This window comes from Triticum aestivum, chromosome 5B, assembly GCF_018294505.1.
Source record: "Triticum aestivum cultivar Chinese Spring chromosome 5B, IWGSC CS RefSeq v2.1, whole genome shotgun sequence".
NCBI classification, from domain to species: domain Eukaryota; kingdom Viridiplantae; phylum Streptophyta; class Magnoliopsida; order Poales; family Poaceae; genus Triticum; species Triticum aestivum.
Window position 1 is genome coordinate 332462856 of NC_057807.1, and position 12271 is coordinate 332475126.

Here is a 12271-nt window from a genome sequence, read left to right on the forward strand (position 1 = left end):
CTCTGTGCTATGGAGCATCAACACTACGCCTAACAGATCTACGGGATACACACCTTTCTTCATGGTCTATGGAGCAGAGGCAGTTCTGCCAAGTGACATCCGACACGACTCACCCCGCGTGGCGGCTTACGTTGAGGCGGATAAGGAAATGGCTCGTCAGGATGCACTTGACTTGTTGGATGAGGAGCGAGACTTGGCAATAGCACGCTCGGCGATTTACCAGCAAGACCTGCGCCGCTATCATAGCCGCCGGGTTAAGAACAGAACCTTTCAGGAAGGTGATTTGGTACTCCGGCTCATCCAAGATGAATCTGACATGCACAAGCTATCTCCGCCTTGGGAAGGACCCTTTGTGGTCAGCAAGAATCTGAACAACGGGTCATATTACCTCATTGAGACTCACGTAAGTCAGAGGAGGAGACCCGCCAGCCGTGGAATATTGCCCATCTTCGGCCTTACTATACTTGAGCCACCGGCTCTTAAGATGTATATATTCTTCACGATGTACATATTATATAAAGCAATAAAGCAGGACCTCTGTCTTTTTTTCCCTCAAAGAATGTCTTTATGTCTTCTTTCTCAAGTGGCGGAAACTACCAACAGGGAGCGGATCATATCTGAATCCGGCTTTCCCTTTGGTCCGGCTTATGATCATATCTGAATCTAGCCATGATCACTTGGGGGCTTCCTGTTCAAACATAGGTCATATTCGAACCAAAGAGAACATAGTTGTCGATACCCGCTTGATCGGCATACTGCCAAACCCACTTGGGGGCTTCTTGGTCATATTTGAATCACAGCTTAACTCCTTTGGGTCTGACGTGGATCGTATTCGAATCAGCGTCATTAAACAACTCTTATGCTCACTTGGGGGCTTCCTGTTCAAACATGGGTCGTATTCGAACCAAAGAGAACATAGCTGTCAATACCCACTTGATCGGCATCGCCAAAGCCACTGGGGGCTATATGATCGTATCCGAATGTTAGCTTAACCCCTTTGGAATGGTTTACTGATTGTATTCGAATCAGAAGCCTATGAACATTGTTTATTATATATCATAAGCATAATTGCTTGATTATCTTGAGACCTTTTTTGAAAGCTATATGAGATGGCTTTGTTCTTCCCGCTTAATATTGATTATCCTAGGTTGTGAAGTAAACATTATATGTTCCAACTTCCAGGAGTTAAATTCATCCGCATGGTGAAGATCATATAAGCAGGTGAGATTACCAAAGGGATTGTAGGGAATTTTTGCTTGTTTTGTATGTAGGATAAGATAAGCAAATTTAACATCAAGGAAACAAGTGATCAACATGAGCTGGAAAGACATAACAATGGCGGCTTACGAAAGTATTAAGCGCCATAAACATGCGCAAAGGCATGACAAACATTGAGAGGTTTTTTCTATCCTATTACAAGACTCCCCGAGTCTGAATAAATGAAGCATCGTTTTTGCAAAGTTATAAAACGCCCGGCGATTCATTCCTTCGTCGGGCTTGAAGACTCTGGGTTATCCTTCTCCGCCTCTCCGTCGGTTGCTTTTTCCTGGAAGGTGGACGAGGCCCAGTCAATGCCACTCAAGGCTTTAAACTCAGCCTCATCATCTATTCAACCAGCCGGATCCACTTCAGGGGCAAAGGTATGCTTACGCGTTGTAGGGATCAGGCTGACTTGGTCATATGGAATGTTTGGAATTCTCTGGTTCTCACTATCATAGCCCCGCGAATACTTAGTAAGATCAGTATCATTCCCAATAAGAGTAGCCAAGGGACGTACGACTTTGACACAGGCGGTGAAATCTTGATCATCAAATGCAGTACCGTCCTCCTTAAGGCTCAGATATCCAAGAGAGAGATCAGCTAAGTCAAGCTCTAGCGTTCATGCCTTTGCCTGGCTCAATGCGACTATGGCTCCGGCTCTTGCGGATGCCCGCCTTAAATCCTGAATTCGCTGAGGTAGCATAGCGAGATGCTTCAGCACGTCTTGTAAAAGGTGGGGAGGGGTGTTTGATAAGGCTACAACGGCCAAGGCACGTTGTGACCCGGAGTACAGCTGTTCCACTAAGGTGTAAACTGCTTTAAGCTTGATTAGCATGTTTTGCTTAAGGTTGGTACTCCTGGGGCCTGTGTGTACAAACATAACAGTCAGCCGGAGGTAACTATTACAATAGTCAGTGGAAGATTACAATGTTTGAGGTTTTGCACAGTAACTTACCGAAGATGGCTGAGACCATTTGAGATATCTGCCGTTTTAAGTCGGACAGCTCGGTTGTTGCCTCTGCAATAGATGCTTCTACTGTCTCGACCCGAGTCACTAGTGAAGCCTTCTCATCAGCCCAAGCTTTCTTCTCTGACTCAAAAATTTTCTTCAACTTCTCATTTTTAGAGACATTGAATTCTAATTTGGAGTTGGCCTTCTGAGTTTCAAGTTCTTGAGTTTCCAGACGACTCTTCAGGACAACAAGCTCCGACTCAAATTGACTTATGGTGGCCTGTATTGACACCAGGTTATGGTAAGGATCATGGTAAGGTAACATTCAAAGTCCCAAGCATTTTACAAGTAAAGATACTTGGAACTTGGGGGCTAATGTATTCTGAAGAATTTTAAACCTACCATACCGGGTCACACATATTAAGTCTCAAGAACTTTACAAGTAAAGATACTTGACCCTTGGGGGCTAATGTGTATCGCAAATTTTAAACTATCATGCTATAACTGGGTTAAATATATTCTCTTTGAACCGGACAAACAGACAGTAAGCAGATTTCTAAGTCTACAGCATATTATTTCATAAGAAATAGACTTGGGGGCTGGTACAGTAAGTAAGATTCAGGAAAATAGCATAAGTTATACCTCAGATTTGTGCTGTATTTGTTTCACCATGTCAATTTCCAGGTCACGACTATTATGCACTTGGTTCAGATAGCCCGAGACTATATCACCAATGCTTTAAGTATAGTCAGTGATGTCCTGTTTGGCTTTTCGACATTCGGCAAATTCTTCCTTGGAAGTACATTGGGCAAGAACAGTAGGCCGCCCCGGTTCAATAAATTGGCTTTTCAGAAATACAACTTCTGGGTCAGTCGTCTTGGCCGGGCTAGGGACTTCTGGGTTATCAGAGTTGTGGATAACATCTTCTGCAGGCGGGTCAGAGGTTGGCACCGGAATATCAGAAGCCGCTTCAGGCGGTGGCTGATGGGTGGAGCTAGCAGGAGCGGACGAGTCAAGCGCCGGTTTAGTGACAACCGGGACTTGGGACGGCTTATTTTGCCTCGCCTTCTTGCTGGGCTTCACTTGGAGGCTTTCAATAAAGGAAGAATGATGAGTATTAAAGCATAAAGTACGGTAAAACTTAAAGTAAGAAAGGTTACATTACCCGGGAGCCGTTTTGAAAGTCGGCATGTTTGATTGCGTAGACTCGTTGGAAGAAGGAGAGGTATCCTGATAATTGGAGTCAGATGAATTGAGAGGTTGACGAATCAAACCCGCCAAAGGTAAAACAGAACGTAAATCGGAGATAACCTCGGTCTGGCGCGTCCTAGTTACATCGGGTAAGCCGGAGGAGAGTTCTGTGTCTTGATTGGCCCGAGTCTATCTCCGGTTCTCAAGCTGTTGTTGCTTCAAAATAAATTGAGGATCTTGATAAGCTAGAGGATGTGAAAATCTTACTTTCTGGGTCACCCTTCGGGTTTTGTGTTTTGGCAAAGGCTCTGAGTCGGAGGAGATTATAGTTACCTCTTATTCAACTGCTTGACTGTTCCCTGTATCCTCCTAAAAAGACAGAATGTCAGTAAAATAGCGACAAGGGAGTTAAGAAAGTTAAAGGATTACCTCTTCATCATCTGAAGAAGTATCATCCAATTTGAATAACTCGGAGGCGCTGGGTTTCTTCTTCTTTGAGGTTCCCGTCTTGGCGGCTTTCCTTTCGGTTTTCTTGGCTGCCCTGGCTTGTTTGGCAGCGTCATGGTCATATTTGACCTTCCAGAAGTTATCATCGGCCTGTGGAAAGGGATAAAGAATTATGAGCACACATAAGGTATAACGTAGCAGAGAGTATTTATTAAGATTGATAACTCACTGTAGGGGCCGGGTTCTTCTTGTAGAAGGGAAGTAAGCCGAAGGCATTGCTAGTAACAGTGCCCTCCTTCAGCAGTGACTGGGTTGTAGCATCTACCACATCATTTGGTAAGTCGTTAGGACTATGACGCATTGGGTCGTCCTTTTCGCCTGTGTAAGTACACATTAAGCCGGAGCGGCGGCTTAATGGGAGTATTCGCCAAGTGACCCAGACTCGGACCAGATCAATGCCATTCAAACCATTTCCCAAAAGAGCTTTAATCTTCTTGATGGTGGGATTAAGAGGCAGACGTTCAACAGCGGTCAGTTTATCCGCCAGCTGATGGTTGGACTCAAGGCGTAGGGCGCGAAAGCCGGGCAGAGGCTTCACATCAGCTGGATAACTATCCTGACAGTACAACCACGTTTGGTTCCAATCTTTTGGGTGACTCAGCAGCTCAGCATAAGGAAAAAGGCAGTCTCTCCGTCGCAGGATCGAGATGCCGCCAAGCTCAAGACTAGGCCCATTGGCACGTTCATTCTGCCGGTTCAAGTGAAAAAGTTCTCTGAACAAAAGCAGACTTGGTTCCTCTCCCAGATACACCACACAGAAGACTTGAAAATTGCAAAGGTTTGACACGGAATTGGGTCCAATGTCTTGAGGTTTAGGATCAAAGAAATTCAGAACTTCCCTGAAGAATTTTGAGCCGCGAGGAGAAAATCCCCGGTTCATGTGATCCGTGAAAACTATTACCTCCCCTTCTTTGGGTTGAGGCCTCTCTTCAGACGGGTCAGGGGCACGATAAGACATGACCTCCTTTTTTGGCACGTGGCCAGACTTCACGAACTCAGCCAGCTTACTCTTGGTAACTATGGATGGGACCCAATTACAAGTCACAGGGGCCTTGGCCGCCTTAGGAGCCATGACAATAGTTGGCCTATGACAAAATAAGAAGTTCCGATTCAATTTTAACCCGGGAGAAATATCTTAATTAGTCAAGGTGGCAGCTTGAGAAGGGGCCTAATGATATAAGGATAACTATGCAACAGTATTTAAGCCGCCGCAAATATCAAAAGCAGTTCAAACTTCTTAAGGTCATGAGAAGCAAGCAAGGTTCACAGTTCAGTATCATTTATTTAAGCCGGCTACATTGACAGTTGTGTTTGACAGAAGTAGTTTTCCGGGTGATATAAACAGGTTTCATAATATGTTACTGTTATTTGAGATCAAAAAGCTATTTTGACAAGAAATTTATCTAGACCTAAGATTGACGCAGATGAAGCTCAAGAGCTCGAATGGGGCCTCTGTGTAATAGAAAGGGGTCTATCTGCGTCCAAAGTAGGTGCGTAAAATCTACCGCATCAGTTTCTACCATCTCCAAGATCAAGAAAAGCGGGGGTGATGTAATCTATGAAAGGGAACTGCTAAACAGCGAAGAACGCGAAGAACTCGAAGGTCCTAATGTGGATCTAAGAGGCAGGAAAGAGGAGACTTATGGATGCAGGGTTGCAGCGGAGGGTCGCGGCGTTTCTCTGGTCAAACCAGGTTGATGGAGCGGCCAGAGTTGGTGAAGACAAGATCTGCGACGGCGGCAGCGACAGAGCTCGAGTGACAGAGAAGTAGCAAGAGGAAGGAGACGACTGGAAAGAGGAGAATGGGAAGACCTAGGTCATGCCTATTTATAAGGAAAGGAAAACTGAGACGACACGAGAAACGAGGAGATAAGAATTACTATTCAACGGCCCCGACGCCTCGGTTTTCGGAACAGTTAATAAAGACAGAGATCCGTTGAAGGTTATGGTGGAATAAAAAAAGGAATTTAAGAAAAGATGACATCACGGCGGGTTAACACGGATCCAAAAGATGACGTCAGGGCGGGTTAAAGAAAACCTTTTGCATAGTCAGAAGACTGAAGATTTATGTTTTAAGGTATTTTAAGATTGACATGAACAGGTTCAAATCAATTTGGGGCCTAATGTTGGGGATATAACTATTTATGTAAGCCGCCTAGGAGGGGCCGGGTTATGCAAAGAAGACTTACCAGAAAGAAGCCCAAGACCAAGCATGAAGATGGTGGTTCAATAAAGGGCTTAAAGCCCACAGGCGACTTAAGGCCCATGTAGTAAACCGCCATAATGGCATGCTTGTATCATAAGGTAGATTTAACTAGTCACTGAGCGGGACACTGTTTATAAGCCGGCTGGGACTCTATAAGCCACAGGGCGTCAACCCGTGTATATAAGGGGACGACCTGCTGGCGGCTTAGGGAAAGAAACAACTCATCGAGAGCCGGGCATAGCGTATCTCGCTCCCTGGTCATCGAAACATCAATACCAACCCAACTAGACGTAGGCCTTACCTTCACCGTAAGGGGCCGAACTAGTATAAACCCTCTCGTGTCCTTTGTCCCGATTAACCCCTTCAAGCTTCCTAGTTGCGATGGCTCCACAACTAAGTCCTTTCACAAGGACATCTGACGTGATAATTCCACGACAGAGGCTCTTGTAATTAGCTCTTGTTTCACTCTTTTCGCTGTATCATATTATCAGATCTATATTGACTTGTTCCAAATGCAGAGGAAAGCCCGCAAGGACCAAAAAGTACCTGGACCAAATGATGTGGAAATCTTGAAGGACTATCACACCAGCAAGAAGAAGGGCATGACTACACCAGTCAAAGCCGCTATTGTAAGTCCTTAATCCTCATGCCTTTTAACTACTACTTACTCTGACTTGTGCCTTGAACTGCATGGTTTGCAGCCAATGTCTAATACTCTTTTCAATTTTATACACAATTGTCTTAGCGTATCATTGCACCTTACAAGGTTTAAAAGAGAGGAGTGATGTTCCTTTGATCTTGACCCGTAATCTAGTTCCGTGCTGGACTTGCCCACACAATGTTACAATTGCCTGTTTGTCTGTTCTCAGTTGTTTTGTGATATGAATGATGTCATACTATGCTTACCATATTATAAACTTCGTCTCTTTATCCTTAGCCCTCAATACAATGTGAATAAATAGACAATACATTAGCGATGGTACATGGTCATATTTTTGGAACCTGGTTTTATTATGTACTTTACAATAAAATACAACTAATATTTTACATGGGTTCACCAGAATAAGTTATGTATATAGACCAAAGCTATTTTGTTTGGTTTTGCTGCCTCCTTAATATCTTCTGTTCTGGTACTACTAATGTAAAAACTCAACTTTTCAGCGAGCTATGGAAAAAATGGTGGAACCGCCAGCTTCTGAAGGTGGCGAGGCAACTATAACCGCAATGTCAGCTCTTACTGCAGTGGGTCAGTACCTGTCCACTAACAGTGCCAAAAGCACGTTCCTGCGTGATACTGGGTTGGTTGTTAAGGCAATCTCGTCCAAAATGCCTCATGATCAAGATATGCAAGCTCAAAGCAATGTTGTATCTGCGCTCCAGACACAAGTCCATTCCCTAACAAAGACCCTTTGTGAAACAAGGAGAGACATTGTTTGATGTCGTCAAGATATGCATGGTTTTGAAACCATACTATCAGACATTTGCTATGTTGTTCAGGAGCCTAGGGGAAATGAAGGCGAGGGTTATGGTGCTCCATCGGACAATACAACATGAAAACATAATAGTCAGGTCAAATGAACTGAGCTTCTGAACTTCTGGTGGTGCATTTATCTGCTAGACTGTTAAGTTTTATGCCAACCTTCCTTTTGTTATATAGTTGTAATTTGTTTTTGTGCGATACAAAATTTATTCTTAACGTCCAGCCACCGGCTGAAGAAAATAGCAAGCCATTTTTGTATAGTGTAGGGTGTTCCCTATATTTGCACTGGTGGCGATCTTTGATGCTGAGTGGATGTAATCTTTTTTTCAGCCTTATTTATTTCCTAGTCTTCTTTTTCCCTGGTTTTCTAGTGGCCGCAACAACCATGGGCTATATATGGGCCGTAGGATCCATGGGTCTCCTACGGGCCGTCAATAAATGGGCCTCCAACAGGGCCGTAAAATCGGTGGGCCTCGGGCCATCGGATAAATGGGTCTACATGGGCCGTAAAGAGTCGTTAACAGGCCGGAGGACAGCAAAGGCTTAATTCTGTCACAGGCATAACGGGTCGTTAATGGGCCAGAATATAGGATGGGCTGGAAACGACACAACGGGTTAACAGGCCAGAAACGGGCCGACTCTTTCCATGGGCCTAATTTGGCCCATTAGGGGAACAGGCCATTAATAGGCCGGAAGTAATCGAGGGACGGAAAGAAGCCCAAGAACGTATGGGTCGTCAATAGGCCAAAAGCTAACACGGGCTGGAAACGGCCCATGTGAATCACGTGTCGTTAACGGGTACAAAGAAAATTACTGTTCATTATGGGCTAGAGTCACCGTGGGCCTCTAAAGGGCCTAAAGATATGAAGGCCTCATATGGGCTGAAAGACGTTGTGGGCCATACATGGGTCGAAAGTGAAATGGGCTGGTGTTATATTCGACGGCCCACATGACGTTGTTGGGCCGATTTCCTTTAGGGCCTAACGAGCCGTGAGTTACCAGGCCGTAAAATGGGCTATTTGGGAAGAGACCATTAACAGGCTTTTCATGGGCTAGCCCGTTAACTTTTGACCAAGTCAAACGGGCCGGCTTTGTAAGCTAAATGGGTCAGTGGTGTGCCGTGGCCCGTGTCGACATATCATAGGCGCCTATCTGACCCACTGACGAGCTGACACGTGTTTCGTCCAGCCAATAAGAATTTTACACGTGGAAATTTCCCATTGGTCGGGGCTGTTAACGGGTTATCGGATCCAAAACCCGAGCCGATAGCTTAACGGTGTTCCGTTACGGTGGATGCCACGTGTCGGTCACCCTTGACGAAAGCACTTCTGTGACGCGCGATTTATCGTCATGGAAGTGGACATTTCCGTGATGATACTTTCGGTAATGTCATGGAACACTTCTACGACAGCACATGTATGACTATCTTGATTCTGTCATAAAATCGTCATGGATGTACATGCATGACAAAAAACGCGACCTACTATGACAAACACGTATCATCACGGAAGTGTATTTCTTTGTAGTGAATTTTAGGGGGGGATTTTCACGCAGTGGGCGGGGGAGTTTGGCGCATGGTTGGTTTCTCCAAATGCAGTCCCACGTGTTAGTGAAGAGGCAAGCCGAAGCGCGTTCCGTTTGTGTGAGATGTGTGCAGGACCGACCGTGTGAGGAGTGCAATGCGACCGCGACAGGTGTCATATGAGTGTACAGTCTTTTTCCTTTTTAACTTGGTGCTTCACCCCCTCAAAAGAAACTTGGTGCTTCGTGCAATCCATCGATACTACTACTAGTAATCCGGTAATGTCGACTAAAACGACGTGGCCGGGTCTTTTCCTATGTGATAGGCTAGGAGGTTGGCTTAGTTATTTGTTTTAGGACGAGTAATGCTACACCTACGTAATCCCAGTTACGTAATTAACATAATGTGAAACGTGTGAGCAGTTGATTGGAGACTGGGAGGAGGGGCCCGCCACCATGAAAATCAGGGGGGAGAGAGAGGCAATTTATGTTAACCTTTTCGTAGGTTCCCATAGATGTAGAAAGATGTGAAATGCATGAATGTGTAGTGGACATACTATTGGAGTGCCTAAGATAAATTGTGTATGTAGACACTATGTGTTTATTTACTTCGCATGTTAGCTTTGTCTCGAGTCAAACCTTCTAAGTTTATACACACAAAAATGAATCATCATTCCATATATTTTCATACTCCTACAATATATCTTACTATTATTGTGAAAGTTTGTGCCATCCTAGATTTTGCATTCTCTCTTTTTCCGGACTTGCCTTCTCTCTCTTTCTAGACTTTGTTTTATCGTGGTTTTTGCCCTGATTTGAATTGAAGTTTGAATCATTTCAAATGGACTTGTAACTTGGGCATATCCTTGGCTTTCACCCAAGTGACCTATCATCTCTATTCATCTGGTCAAACCTCAAAATAATCAAATGAATATTTTTCATAAAAGAAAAATATTCATTTCTCCCTCTGAAACTCACTTCAAAATCTTGTGCTTCAAAGCAACCTCATTTTTTCTTGCTCAGAAAAATCTGAGATAAATCCCAAATATTCTTAGGACCATGGCTCAACTTCCCATTGAAAAATGTTGCATCACTTTTTGCAATATTTTTGTTGTAGAAAATCTTTTCACTTCTGGACCAAAAATGCACTTTGTACAAGAAGTACATTTTTCCTGGAGCTTTTAGCCTTGATCTTTCTTGAGCTTAAACACCCTCCTAAGAAACCCTAAACCCCGGGAGATTAGCCCTAATGGCCTTCTAGAAGGTGGCCAAACTTGGCGGCCAAGTTTCTGTACAGAAACTTGTCACCTAGTGAAGTCTAATCTGGTTGGCCTGGGCATGAGCCATCAACTCCCTAGACTAAACACTTCACGGTCGAGCGCGTAGACAAGGTTTGGCCACTCCTGGGCGTCGTTTTCACCATGCCAGCCTGATGATCACGCGTGGACACGGTGCCTGGCATGCGTCTCGGCGCGCTCTGGCTGGTGCCTTTCGCTCTGTTTCACGCGTGCTTGATCCAGCGCTCGCCTCCGACTGCCACACCGTGCCACCAGCCTCGCCCCATCACCCTTGACTGCTCCCTAGCGCTCGACGATGCCGGAGCCGCCGTAGCAAGCATGGGCACGTCGCGGCCAAAAGGCCACAGCGCGCCTGTGCACTTGTCCGCTTCTCCAACCGCCTCCTGTGCTCATCCGCGAGCGTGGGCAAGCTTCTGCGTTGACTCTGAGCGCTTTCCCCCTCTCGTTGGAGCTTCTCATCTCTGCTCGCCGCCTGCCCAGAGAACTCCGGCGGCGACACGTCCCCCCTCCGCTCCGGATATATATAGCGCCCCCCTCCGCTCCGGATATATATAGCGCCCCCCTCCTCACTTGCTGGCCACACACCACTCCACACCACCTCCACGAACATGTAGAAGAGCAGAAGCCCGGTCAGGCAGGCCTCTGGCCATCGCCCCGACCCGACGACTCCAGCGATCCCCGCAGTGTAGCTGCCGTGCTCCGGTGCCTCTCGAGCTCAAGCAGCTGCTTGGGTGGGGCATTTGGGGTCTGCTGGTGCTGCCTGGACCCCGCCAATCCCTCGAAGCTGCCTCTAGCCGTCGTCTCGTTCCTCTCCGGTGAATCCCATCCTCCACCGAAGCTTGCGAGCTCGACTGCGACTAGCTCCGGCCACCTCTCGCCAAGTCACGGGTATAGGCAGGTGCACCTCAAGCCCCGCTTCAAATCTATCCCTCTTGTTTATCCCCAAACCCCCTCGTCGCCGGCATGAGCTCCGGTGAAGCCCCCCTCCCTCTGATCTCTCTCTCTCTCTCTCTCTCTCTCTCTCTCTCTATCTATATATCTATCTATCTCTATCTCTATCTCTCTCTCCTAACGCGCGGGACCCACCTGTCGGTCTAATCACTCGCACCTGAAGCGCTACGAGTGGAGGCGTATTTCTCTTATACGCCTTCGACGTAACCCCCCAGCATTTTTTGTTTAATTCAAATTTATTCAGAAATTTGACCAAACTTTGACCAGCCACCATTTCTAAACCACAAGTCCAAATGATTTGATTCTTTTTGCATTGTCTTTGTTGTAGAAAACTATAGCAGCACACCAGAAGGTGGATTTTTCCTTGTTGTCTAGAATTTCTGGTGATTTTCAGAACGTGTTTTGATAATTCTTTTTGTGGTTTAAATTATTTTTAGAAGGATATGCTTGTCTTGATGTAAACCAAGAGGGGAGTGATCCACCTCTACACTAAGGCAAGCAACACCAGCATTTAGATGGTGTTATTTTAATATCTATGATTTTCTACTTGAATATGAGTTATTATTCGCATTTAAATTTTCATAAATATCTTTGGTTAATTTGTAGTTACTTTACCATGCTTGATATGCTTGTTTTAGCTTCTGGTTGAATGCATGAACTTGTTTGGCTAAGTAGAGTAATATTTTGCACTATGAAAATTGCTCTGGAAATTAATGATAGTTATTTTGCTAGTAATGGTTTTATTTAAACAACGAACTAATTAAAATATTGCTTGGATATAAAAATAAGTTATATCCAGAGGAGTTTTTATTCTTAGTGTTGCAAGATGCATGTGCTGTTAAGTTATATCCAGAGGAGTTTTTATTCTTGAAGTAAACCAAGAGGGGAGTGATCCATGAATCTGA